This window comes from Carcharhinus amblyrhynchos, chromosome 11 (assembly GCF_965287045.1).
Source record: "Carcharhinus amblyrhynchos chromosome 11, sCarAmb.v2.hapA, whole genome shotgun sequence".
NCBI lineage: Eukaryota > Metazoa > Chordata > Chondrichthyes > Carcharhiniformes > Carcharhinidae > Carcharhinus > Carcharhinus amblyrhynchos.
In genome coordinates this window covers 44,336,398-44,349,968 of record NC_137334.1, presented here as the reverse complement: position 1 = coordinate 44,349,968, position 13,571 = coordinate 44,336,398, and the positions used below count along the sequence as shown (strand labels likewise).

General features: G+C 39.3%; 1 protein-coding gene across 5 annotated transcripts in view; it reads right to left on the bottom strand.

Annotated features, from left to right (window-relative positions):
- Nucleotides 1–6,193, bottom strand: part of wipf1b (WAS/WASL interacting protein family, member 1b) — a 98,021-nt gene extending 91,828 nt beyond the window's left edge. For 2 of the 5 annotated variants that reach the window (XM_080198958.1, XM_080198959.1), the window contains exon 1: nt 696–3,139. The gene's annotated coding sequence lies outside the window, so the exon portion shown is untranslated. Of the gene's footprint in view, nt 1–695; nt 3,140–5,759 lie in introns of those variants that run through there. The other 3 variants (XM_080198960.1, XM_080198962.1, XM_080198957.1) reach the window with 3 other exon arrangements.
- Between the last annotated feature and the right edge of the window lie 7,378 nt (nt 6,194–13,571).

The following is a 13,571-nucleotide window of genomic DNA, read 5'->3' as shown; positions in this document are numbered from 1 at the left end:
CCCTTACTATAACTAATTATAAGGTATCGATCAATCCTGAGGCAGTACGTATGGTTGTACATGTTGGATCACAAAATCCAACTTCAGAATCTCCACTTTGGTTTATTTGGTATTTTATTTAGTTGGTATTCTGGAGACATTGGAAGCAGAGGATACGCACTGTATCCATGTTATTTAAGATTGATTTAATAAAGCATTATTTTACATGCATACCCATACTTCCTTGGTTTGAGTCAATAAGGATGTAATGTATTACTTTATTAAATATAATTCACAAATCATTGAGCAGTATGATTTTAAAGACAGAACTAAAGGGTAATAAAGAAATGCAGCAACAAGGGTGTTTGGTTCAATGTTAATTTATCAGATATTGTGGGCACAAGACCAAATTCATTGGCAGTGAAGGATTATTTATTGGAGTGCCTTTTGTGTTTAGAATGAGAAATATATGGAAGCCAAAAATTGTAACAAGCGCTATTTGCAATGCTTTATTCTTATTAGCATTGCACTAGAATATAAACTTACATCATGTGCTTAAGTCCTCAAGTGGGACTTGAACCATGATCTAATTCAGAAAGCAGAATGCAAAGAACTTTGCCAAACTGACAACAGTTTCTACTCATTGTTGCTGATTTTACTTTTTCACATAGAAGGATTTCCAGAGCTCAAGTGCAAAGGGGAGAACTAATGATTACCATGTTATTTATATGCTCCATTTAAGGGCAACATAGACTTCATTCTTGACCAAAGGTGTTTAGCCTGTTATAGAGATTAATTGAGGAAATAACGAGTACAGAAAATCCAAGTAGCAAAGCAATAAAGAATATACAAGATAAATACAAATCAAAATATTTATTTAGCTCATCAATCCATAGAAAGAAACTTCAGCCAAGCACTAACTTTCTTGATAGAAATAGAATCAGATATTTACAGCACATAAGGCCATTTATCTCATCATATTTGAGCAGGATGAAGAAGTGCTATGCAGCCTAATCAAATTTTCTAGATTTTGGTCTTGTAAGTTGCAGGACTTCAAGTGCATATCCATGTATTTTCTAAATGCAGAGAACGCAATGAGAGTTTTTAACCTTTTCAAGCAGCGAGTTCCATATCCCCACCACCCTTGAGGTGAAAATATTCCTCCTCTAATCCTTCTGTTAATTATGTAAAATCTGGCTTTCAAAGTTTCAGTCCTGGCAACATTTTTGTAAATCACCTCTATACCTTCTTGGGTATGATCACGTATTTCCCATATTGTGGTGGTCAGACCTCAATACAGTACTCTGTGGCCTAACTAGTTTTTGTAAATAGTTACCACATAACATTCAATGCTTTTGTTAAGAAAGTAAAATATCCCCTAAGCCATATGTTCAGGTAGATAAACCTTAACAAATTGTCCCGTTACCTTTAGGGATCTGTTCACATACACTGTTGAGGCCCCTCTGTCCTTCAACACTTCTCAGTATCCAATCATTTATAGTGCATTCCATAGTGTTTTCCCTCCCCAAATGCCTTAGCTTACACTTCTCCAGACAGAATTGCATTTGCCACTTTTCTGCCCATTTTACCAGTCCATTGATAGCTTTCTGAAGTCCACAGCTTTCTTCCTCAAAATCAACGACACAAATATTTTTTGTCTCCCATATTTAAGTCCTAATCATTGATATATGCTGTCTGAAAAACTAAGGTTTTCACTTCTATAACATTAATCTAAAGTCCACTCCAAGCATTAAATGCCTATTCTATGAAGAAATTCTTACATGACTTAAATTTGCCTTTCGTTTGTGTGAACCTATGTCCCATTATCCTACTATCATATAGTGCTCTGGCTCAAGCTTTTGTTTTAACATTTATTATCATATAAATTTTATTCAGCTCTAATTTGATCCAAAAAGAGTCTGCTCAGGTTCTCTCTCAATCGACTTATTTGCATCCCTACAGAGAATTTATGCGTGCTTGGGTGACTATAACTGGATAAACTGTACAAGATGCAATTTCAACAGAGCAGTATACATTTTCAGCATGATATCCACCAATTTTTATTTCACTGATTTAGCAATACTATTCTGCAGTCTGTATGCTCTAATTAACATTGCTCTGCATCAACTAGAAATGTTAAGTTCAGAGTCGAATACAAGTGTTTTCAACATCAACTTTAGCTGCTTATACAGTATTCATTGAGGTATGCATGTTGTCCAGTAATTTACATTAAAGTTAACTTTCATCTGCCATTCAATCCATTTAAGGATTTTGACCAATTTCCTTAGTGATTCTTTTTCTTTTATAAAAAGGAAGGAGCCTTACAACTTATCCTGTCACCTTCATAGGATTTGTATATGTAAGCATCAAGGTCTTTTATTATGCACCCCTTTAAAATTCTACTTTTTTTATTCTTTGATGGGAAGAGGGCACCGCTGGTAAGGGCAGCATTTGTTGCCCATTGCCAATTGCTCTTGAATTAATTGGCTTGCTGGACCATTTCAGAGGATATTTAAGAGTCAACCACATTATCTGGAGTCACATGTAGATCAGATCAAATAAAGGAGAGTAGATGACCTTCCCTAAATGACATTAATGAACCAGATGGGTTTTTAAACAACAAGTGATGGGAGTTTTATGGGTACCATTGTTGAGATTAATTTTCAATTCCAGATTTTAAAAAAATTAAATTCAAATTCCATCAGTGCCATAGTGGGAATCTGCATCCCCAGAGCATTAAGCTGTGCCTCTGGATTACTAGTCCAGTGACGTTACCACTATGCCATCATCTCCCCATAGGAATGGTTTATATCACAACTCCTCATTCTTCCTTCCAAAACTCTTAGGATTATTTTGGCCCTAAATTGACCTAGAGTTTTTTTTTAATGTTTTTCGTGGTCTCAGGATATTACATGGCTTCTAGTAGGTCAGGAGAATGGACGGCCGCATGGCTTAGTTGCAACTTGACTGAAGGAGTCAGACTATTAGACATCTTTTTTGTCTGTCATTTTTGTATGCTTGTAAGGTTGTTTCAGATTAGTTCTCATTCTGCCAGCTTCTGCCCCCACTTCTGAAAACAATATCAGCTCTGTAAGTCTATCACATTTTAATTTCATGTAACCTTTCAAATAACACACAAATATGTCACTAAATGTATGGTTATGAATGATTTTTAAGAACATAAGTATGATTACCATGGAGGATAACAGATGCAGCTATGTTTTTATATAGGTTAGAAGGCTAGAATTTAGAGTGGAACTCTGCCTTTGGAGACATGTCTGAGTGTATGACTTCTTTCACACAACAGTACAACATAACAGCCAGTTCTCTTGATACCACTTTTAGGTATATTAAATAATTGTACAGCCTTATCTAATTATCTTGAACCCACTTATGTTGGCGTCCAGCATTGTTCAACAAACAAGAGAAATCCTGGTCTCATCTCTATACATTAATATGGAATGCTTACTGTTTATGTTGATGCACATAATAATTGAGGCACAAGTAAAACTTCCACACTTAAGGCTCTGGTAGTCCTAAAGTACTTATTTCATTATTAATTGGATTGCTGGCTCTTTATCTTCACATTTTCTGAAAATAAACAGGGAGGAGGAAAAACTCTAGGAGGGTCATGGATCATTGTTGCTTTGTCTTTTGGGCTTTAATCTTTTTGTTTCTAGTTATCATCTGCTTAATAATCCCAAGATTCTGTGGAGCTGTGGCTATGTTTGAGAAGATTCCGGGACCAGAATGAGATTGAAAGATAGATAACATTAGTGAATCCCAAGGAGATAGTGTTTGAACCAAGTTTGCAGCAAACAAGTTCAGGGTGAACATTAAAGTAACATTGAAAACAGGCTTTGCAAAATACAAACATGAATCTGCCAACTTTGTCACATACACATCCACATCAAACTTTTAATGGTGACAAAATTATTGAGATCCTGATGTGTGGAGAAAGGACAAGGATACAGAAAAGGGTGCAATTTTATCTCATGGCTGTAAATGTAATCCACAGTTCACTTCTTAAAAACTGTAGAACAACTTAAGTCAGTATTTGTTTTGAAAGTGAACCAGTTTGCAAGCAGCCCCCAGAAACTAAATTAGATAAAATCTTCCTTTTTTTCTGGCAACAAGGACTTAATGGGCTCCAACTGAACAGTTACTTTGGGAAATATTGTTATATTAGGGGCCTAAAAACCTATTCATAGTTTATTAACGGAATTGAAATATTCAATGGTTCAGTGATGGCCTTTCCCATGAGTTCAATTCCAGTCTAGAATATTGACCTAAGAGAACTTGAATTGGTGCAATCTTAATCCATCCTAGAGTAGTAAAGACTGAGTGTACAAAACTGTCTATTAGATCAGTATTAAGAGTTCCAGTCTCAGAAACAGTAATGATAACTTACTTGTAACAGCGAACCCAAGGCCGCTAAGAAGCATTATTAGACAAAGTAAAAGGAGTTTATTGTGCATCTAATATGATATGTGGAAGTACTAAATCCCAAAGTGTAAAAACTACCCTGGTAGGTCACAGTCTAACAAGTGGCTGAATTAATAATATAGTGGAAGCCAGAAAATCACACCAAAGGACATGTTCCTTCAATGAATAGTCCTCCTTCGGCACCAAAAAACTCTCAATCAACTGAAGGATAGCTTTATGTGTGATTTCCATCTTGAAAACTGAGTGAGACAGCTGATACCATCAATAGTAAAGTATTTTAAGTTACAACATAGAAACAAATTAAGCAGAAGCAAATTTATGTTATACTGGAAAAGAGAGATTTGGACAAATAAAATGTTTTACTTAAATTTTGTTTTTTTTTTAAACGTAAATAAAGCTGCTCCTCACACTTGTTTAACCTTGTTACTCTAATGTTAGGGTGTGTTAGTGTCATAGTGCCAGAAGGTAAATAAAATGCTTCGTCAGGAAGACTGCAAATTTGATGAATCTGTATGCTGTCTCAAAATTAAGCTATTACACATCTAATGAAAGAAAAATTTGGATTAGATGCCAAGTGTCTCTATAAGCAGCGTCACGCAGAGGGCAAAAACATTCCAACTTGCACAACAACATTACAAAGAAGGTAAAAGTAAAGTTTTAAGCAGTGCACATATATGCATGGGATGAGATATACTTGTGCAGAAGTAAGCTGGCAAAGGTTCCCGTTGAACCTGAGGCGTGAGTAAATAATGTGGAGATGCTGGCATTGGTCTGGGGTAAACACAGTAAGAGGTCTCACACCACCAGGTTGGACTTTAACTGTGAGACTTCTTACCGGGTGAGTAAAAGCAGGGATTTAAAACTTGTGTTATTTTGCGGGGAGGAGGTTGGTAATAAAGAACTGGGTTGTAGCCAAAAGGTAATGAAAGTCCTGGGAAGCGTGACAGGGCAGCCTACTGTGAAAGCTAAAACAGGAAACGTTGTACTCAAGTGGTAGGTACCAAAGTTCTCCAGCTGTCCGGTAAAGGGACCGCCCACTCCCGTATTTGAAAGTCAAAATTTATAAACTGCAACGTTCGAGTGAAAATAAATATTTACCTCTGCTAACAAATGGAGCAGAATGAAACAACAATGAAGAAAAACTCAAAAACTGAGCTAACACACATATGCTGAATTTGACAACAGCAGCATCACTGTAACTAAATGATGCAATCTACATATCATGTCATATAATTAACGCCTCAAGGAACAATTGTGCCTCCCCCCACCCACCCACCCATCTCAGTCTATTATGCGGCCCCCCCCCCAACTCCCACCCAAACACAAATACTCACAAACCTTTCCACCTTCCCACAGCCAGAGAGAAAATAAACTGTTGAAAATTCACCAAGCCGAGCCTACATCTGTAAAGAGGAAGACTTCCGCAGACGCTCTTTGAGAAGCCACACCTAGAACGGGTCTGACAAGAGGCTTAAAGTTGCTGGCTGACTACAGCGGAGTGTAGACCGGGGGGGGTCACAGTCCTGCCAGCAGCAGCCTCCCGCCAGCCCGGTAACTGCTCACGGGCAGTGGCTCCACACTTTCCGGCGAGCTGAAGGGTCAGACATTTCCTGTTAAAACTTGAGCCAAGCCCATTGCTGAAAAGTTTAAGGGAGTGGATCCGGGTCCCTGGGCTCTCTGTCAGTGATGTAATGTTTGCAGCTGGCTAACTCGGAACACCAAAACTTCAAATTGTGAGCAAAAAAAAATAAAGAGATTAGAAGTGTGGCCGCGGAGCCACTTTCCCCAGCATGGCAGCTTTTTATTTTGCAAACCGGCGGGCGGGGGTAATGTTTTATTTCTCTCTAGTGAAGGGAGATGGGAGCGTGTGCTGTGGGGGCGCGAGTTTGTCGCCACCACAGGAATGCTGGGCGCGAGGACAAGTCTGCTTTCTGCAGCTGGCAAATACAGGCAAGGGCCAAGCACTGAGAACAACAACAAAAATCCCCTCAACAAGATCACCCAGCTCACACAACCTGCAGCATTCATCTTAGACTAACATTTCCAGCGCACCAGCACTGTCTGCCTTTACCCAACATTAGCGACGGCGGTTGCTTGAGGAACTACAGTAGGCACTGATTAACATCACGCGTTGTTTCCTGTTAATGTTTTCTATTATAAATTCTCATGCCTTACATTTATCGGTTTTGCTAAAATTTGCCCTGCTCATATTTTCCCTTCGAACAGAGCTATTCGACGCTGCTGCTTACTGGATGGTTTCATTACAGCGTGACAAATTGACATTCTAAACGTGGATAACGAAATTGCAAATTAAAATAAGGATAAATTTCATGATTTTAAAATGGAACTGATTTACATTTGTGCAAATGTACGGGTTACGGGTGGACGGATGCTGGAATGTATCCCTGACGCACCACAGTTATTTTGTAACACTTGCACAAGGAATAATCGGTGAGGTTAGTTAAGTGAAATGGTTAGCATGGAATTTCCTAAAAAGGATACAATTCCAGTTTCTAAGTCAAACTTAATGCTGGCAACTTAGAGAAACTCCCTTTCAACGTTCTTTCTGTAAGACCCACTTTATCATCGATGTTATGAAAATTAAAGTTTGAAACCATCAAATCCTTTCCACACATAATGTGCTTTAATATAATAGTTTGTGATGGTATGAAAGAGATATAGAAAAATACAGTGAAGTCTCAGTCAGAAAACATTTTGAAAAATGCTAAACCATTGCTACAAGACATGAGAAGACTGGCTTGAGTCACAATACGTTTATGGAGTTCTTAGTGCCCCATTATAGGAAGACCATTTAAACTATAGCAAATGTACAGAATATATTCACTAGGCTGTGCAAGGGTTGGGAAACTAATTATGAAAAATTTATTCCAATCAAAAAGAGAAATTCCACGAGAGAGAGGCAAAATCCATGGTTAACACAGGTCAAGGATAATGTTAAACTACACGCAAAGCAGCAAGTGATAATGATAGTCCAGAGAACTAGAAAGTTTTTAAAATCGAGCAGCAAAAGATTAAAATACTTATAAGAAGAAAGAAAATTAATTTTTAGAGAAAACCTGCATGCAGCATTAAAACAAACAGTATGAGTTTCTATGGATGTATATTATATATATATATAAAAAGAAAGCAGGCAGCTAAGATAAATGCATGACCTCTACTGAATGAAATGGCTAAATTGATAATAGCAAATAAAGGAATGGAAGCTATGCTAAATAATTTTTTTGCATTACTCTTCACCATGGAAGACATTGCAACCATCCCTAAGTTATCAAATGGGCTGATTGCAAATAGCATAATAAAACTTACAAGAATCCCAGTTACAAAGGAAAGAGTATTAGAAAAACTCTGGCTAAAAAAAAGTCACCAGGACCTGATAAATTTCATGCTAGGGTTTTCATGGAAGTGGCTGCAGAGATATTGGACCCGTTGGTTGAAATTTATCGTAACTCACTAAATTCCAGGAGGGTACCAGAAGGTCCGAAAACAGCCAATGTGATGCTCTTCTTCAAAAAGCGAGAAAAGCAGAAGACAGGCAACTACAGGCCAGTTGATTTAACATCTACTATTGGTAAGATTTTGAAGTCAATAATCAAAAAGGAAATAGCTAATCAGTTCGGAAAGCTGGATATAATCAAACTTAGTCAACATGGTTTTATGAAAGGTAAATCACATTTGACAAATTTCCTCAAATTCTTTGAGGACAACTAACCAGGAGAGTAGATAGAGGGGAACCTGTGGATGCAATGTATTTAAATTTCCAAAAGGCATTTGACAAAGTGCCACATAAGAGGCTGGTGCATAAAGTAAAAGTACATGGAATTGAAGGAAATATGTTAGCCTGTATTGAAAACTGGCTGTCAGATAGAAAACAAAAAGTTGGAAGAAATTGGTCCTTTTCAGAGTGGAAAGGTGTAATTAATGGAGTACCACAAGTATCAGTTCTTGGCCTGCAATTGTTAACTATTTACATTAGTGACCTGGAGGAAGGAATAGAATGCAAGGTTTCCAAATTTGCCAATGATACAATGATAGGTGGAAGGGAAGATTGTGATGAGGATATTGGGATTCTGCAATGGGACATAAATAGGTTGAGTGACTGGGTGAAAACCTGGCAAATAGAGTTTAATGTGGAGAAGTTAGAGGTCATGCAGTTTGGTAGGAGGAATCAAAAGTCAGATAATTATTATCTAAATGGAGAGAGACTGCCCAAGAATGAAGTACAGAGGGACCTAGGTATCTGGCCCATGAATCACAACAAGCTAGCAAACAGGTCCACCATGTAGTTAAGAGAGCAAACTACATTTTGGCCTTTGTTGCAAAGGAGTTGGAGTTTTAAAAAAAAGGTTTTGTTGCAATTGTACAGGATGTTGGTGAGGCCTGTGTACAGTTTTGGTCCCCTTATCTTAGAAAGGATATAGTAACATTGGAGGCAGTCCCAAGGGGGTTTCTTCAGGCTGATTCCTGGGATGAAAAATTTGTCCTATCAAAAGAGACTAAATAGTCTGGTTCTATATTTCTTGGTGTTTAGAAGAGTGAGGAGTGACCTGATTCAAACATATAAGATCCTAAGGGGGCTTGACAGGGCAGGTGGTGAGATATTTTCACTAATGGGAGAGTCTCAGACAGAGGATATAGCTATAGGGCTGGTCATTTAAAGTTGGGGTGCACAGAAATTTCTGGTGAATCTCTGGAACTCTCTACCTCAAAGGGTAATGGAGGCTGGATCATTGGAAGTATTTAAAGTGGAGGTGGATAAATATTTGATAGATCAAAGAATAGAAGGCTATGGGGAAATGGCACTGAAAATGTCCTGAGCCGCCATAGATCAACCATGATTTATTGAATGGCGAAGCAGGCTTGAAGGGCCTGGTGGTCTACTCCTGCTTCCTTTTTTTGTGTTTGCTGTTGTTTTGAAGGCAGAGGAGGACTGAAGAGAGAAGTGCAAAATTGGTAACTGAATTTTTTTTCTTCTGAATATTTCAAATTGCAAATAACAGGACTGGAGGATTTGGAGATACAAGAATCACTAATCCCCAACAATGTAAGAGTATTGAATTATCCCTCTCAGTTGAAGTGGAATTATCCCTGAATGTATGACTGATTTCTACTATTGTTATTTAAGCTCCTTCATAGTCAAGTACAGTTATTCCTTTCAGCTCAGTCACAGCATCAATATCAGTTCTTAAACAAAATAGTGGTAAGTTAAACATAAAAAAGAGCAAAGTCAAATGGATTTTTATGTTTCATTCATGTTCCTGCAGTGTTGAATTTATATTTATTTCTTTTTAAAAAAAAAATCAGTATATTCGCACTGTGTCAGTTGTGTAGTTTCAAATACTGAGTGCAAACGTTTGAAATAAATTGTAGAGCTGTGACACAACCTTTTAAGTCATTATTGTCATTAATTTCAAGGACAATAGACTTTAATTTCATTGTAATATATTCTTGGGGCTTCATTTAGGAAGAACTATTGTCTGGTAAACTTTGGATGGATTAAGTGCCCAAAGTTTTTAATTCTGATCAAAAGTACAAATACGATGAATCCTTGTACAAGACACGAGAAAACAGGGTAGAACCAGAATATGCCTGGATTTTGCCCAAATTTTTAACTCGTGTCTTTTTTTCAATTGCAGTGAGTGGGAAATGGGTAGATATTTCTGTCTGCATTCCTACTTTCCTGAAGTCTGGTGTGAATCTATTTATAACCCAGAAAGGGCCCAGATGTTGTCCAATTAAAGATTATGGGTGGGATTTTACAGACTCACTTGTCCTGAAACCATAAAATCCCACCCACTGTCAACGGACCTTGCCATTGTCTGCCCCTTGCCTGGTCTGATTCCTGTGGCGGGTGAGATGGTAAAATTCCAGCCAATCAGTCTGAAATGGAACAGTTGCCTTACTAAAATTATGTCTTCTGTTGGAGGAGCTGAGTGCTTTTTTTCTCTTCCAGCCAGCAAATTTGGGCTGGAACACTAATGCGCTCTTTCTGGCTGACGTGTATGAATATGCTAGTGACTTAATACATGATTACAGACGGTTGCAAGTTACAGTCTAGAAGCTGATTTTAACTTTTGGATCTGCTCACAGCATTGAGAGATGGATGTGTGGTGGATGCAGGAGTGCAGTTGGTATTAAAAAATTCACAGAGCTGGTTTTTTTGAGGCTCTTTAACTGAACTATGGTATTAGTGTCCTGCCTCCAGGTTTCCTGACCAAGTGGAGCAGGTTAACAGGATTTTGACCTGTACTTGACTTAAAGCTTCAATATTTAAAGGGTCCACAGCAAGGGACAAAATGGAAGGAGTCCACAACTGCTAACTGAGATACAGCAACTGGATTGATGGAGTCTATCCTCCGATTATTTGAGGCATCCTTGGAGATCATGCTACAGGCTATCAGGGCCTGCAGAAAAAAATTGTTTCCTGCAGGTCGGTGAAAGGTGTCTCTGAAATTAATGGGACAAGGCTAGAAGTCAATAAAGGAGTGAGCAGCACAAATGTGGTTGCTTGCTCATGGATACAGTGGTGCAAGAGATTCAGTTATGTCATGAAGGCAGGGAAGGTGAGCAACACGGCACGTTCAGCGTTAGCCCTTTCATTCTGACTTCGCCATTTTTCTCCTACACAGCACTTGTCAGATCAACACAGTTTGCAAGTCCACCCATCCCTTTCTCTTGGTACATCCTTCCATCCCCATCTGAACATCCACCACTGACAATCACCCTCATCTTATTGCCATCTCACACACACCCCTCACAAATCACTTTCCACAAATGTTGCCATTCCATCCTCTCAACACAGTCCACTTCTCACACTCATAACTTTCTTCTATCTCTCATTGCAGTCAAAGAAAGTATAGAACTCGAAGTAGAGTCAGATGGAACCAGGGTAGTCCTGCAGTTGTAGCCACCCTGACTATTGCAGAGAAGACGCTGTAATCAAGCAAAATCTTGGAGTACATGATCTTTGTGGTGGAGAGATGGTGATTTCCCAGATACCTCATGGTAGACTTTAGGTATCACACAGCCAGAACACAGAACACTCACTCATGTTGACTTGATGTAAGCAGCTACTAAAATATGATGATCAGCCATATGTTGGCGTTGAATTCTTTCAATTTGCCAGTTCTAATTAATATCTTTCATCTCTGATAGGTCTTTCAAGGTCACTCAGGAGTTGCTTCCAGGGGTGGATGTAGGTTCATCAATACGGGTCACACATTCCAAGGAAGCACTGTCTCATGATTTGTATACTTTCCACCAGCTCAGATGTAGACAAAACAGTGGGGCTTCTAAGTCAGGTAGTGGGCTGTCACTTATCGAGTTCTTTGAGAAAGTGACCAAAGAGGTGGATAGGGGTAAGGCAGTTGACGTGGTGTATATGGATTTTAGTAAGGCGTTTGATAAGGTTCACCATGGTAGGCTTCTGCAGAAAATGCAGATGTATGGGATTGGGGGTGATCTAGGTAATTGGATCAGGAATTGGCTAGCAGATAGGAGACAGAGGGTGGTGGTTGATGGTAAATATTCGTCATGGAGTTCGGTTACGAGTGGTGTGCCTCAGGGATCTGTTTTGGGGCCACTGCTGTTTGTAATTTTTATTAATGGTCTGGATGAGGGTATAGTTGGGTGGATTAGTAAGTTTGCTGATGACACCAAAGTCGGAGGTGTGGTAGATTGTGAGGAAGGGTGTCATAGTTTGCAGGGTGACTTAGAAAGGTTGCAGAGCTGGGCCGCGAGGTGGCGGATGGAGTTTAATGTGGAGAAGTGTGAGGTAATTCATTTCGGTAGGAATAACAGATGTGTTGAGTATAGGGCTAACGGGAGGACTTTGAATAGTGTGGAGGAGCAGAGGGATCTAGGTGTATGTGTACATAGATCCCTGAAAGTTGGGAATCAAGTAGATAAGGTTGTTAAGAAGGCATACGGTGTCTTGGCGTTTATTGGTAGGGGGATTGAATTTAGGAGTCGCAGCGTCATGATGCAACTGTACACAACTCTGGTGCGGCCGCACTTGGAGTATTGTGTGCAGTTCTGGTCCCCACATTACAGGAAGGATGTAGAGGCTTTGGAGAGGGTGCAGAGGAGGTTTACCAGGATGTTGCCTGGTATGGAGGGGAGATCCTATGAGGAGAGACTGAGAGATTTGGGGTTGTTTTCGCTGGAAAGAAGGCGGCTAAGAGGGGACCTTATTGAAACATATAAGATGATTAGAGGTTTAGACAGGGTGGATAGTGATAGCCTTTTTCCTAGGATGGAGAAAGCTAGCACGAGGGGGCACGGCTTTAAATTAAGGGGGGGTAGTTATAGGACTGATGTCAGGGGTAGGTTCTTTACCCAGAGGGTGGTGAGGGACTGGAATGCCCTGCCAGCTGCAGTTGTAAATGCACCTAGTTTGGGGGCGTTTAAGAGATCTGTGGATAGGTTTATGGACGAAATGGGATTGGTTTAGATTAGTGGGTTAGTGTTGTTTTTTTTTTAAAAGCTGGTCGGCGCAACATCGTGGGCCGAAGGGCCTGTTCTGCGCTGTAATGTTCTATGTTCTATGTTCTATGGTGAAGCAAGTGACACAAGTGAACAGGAGCTGGAGACAGGAACAGCAGTGGAAGTGGAGACCAAGTCAAGAAAGTCCAAGGATACCGTCTTACGACCTTCAAAATCTAAAAACTCAGTTCCAAAACAATGAAAGTGTGCTCTCGGAACATGTACTGTGGACAAAATCCTTTCATTTGGGCAAAGAAGGAGCTGTCATATCTCTGTATTTAAAGGCTTTCCAGCCTGTCGATTTTTCAGCCCCGTCAACCCCCACCGTCCTCACGACATGTTCAACCCAAAGAGTTTCAGACAGCTTGGGAAGACAGAGCACTTACAGCTAAAGCTAGAGATTAAAGCTACAGTTAATTATCATTTAACATATATTAATCACAGACTTATCTGTCTCAAAGAAGTTTCTTGTGTACTAACAAGCATATACATGTTAAATGGAATTTGTGTGCGCTCTTGCCAGATTCCAGACATTTCAGCATGTTTTGCTTCTTTTGCCTCCTGAATACACCAATACCTGCTCACTCTGGTAGATTAAAATTCATCCCCACATCTCTTTCAATAGTGAAACTTGGACTCCACAA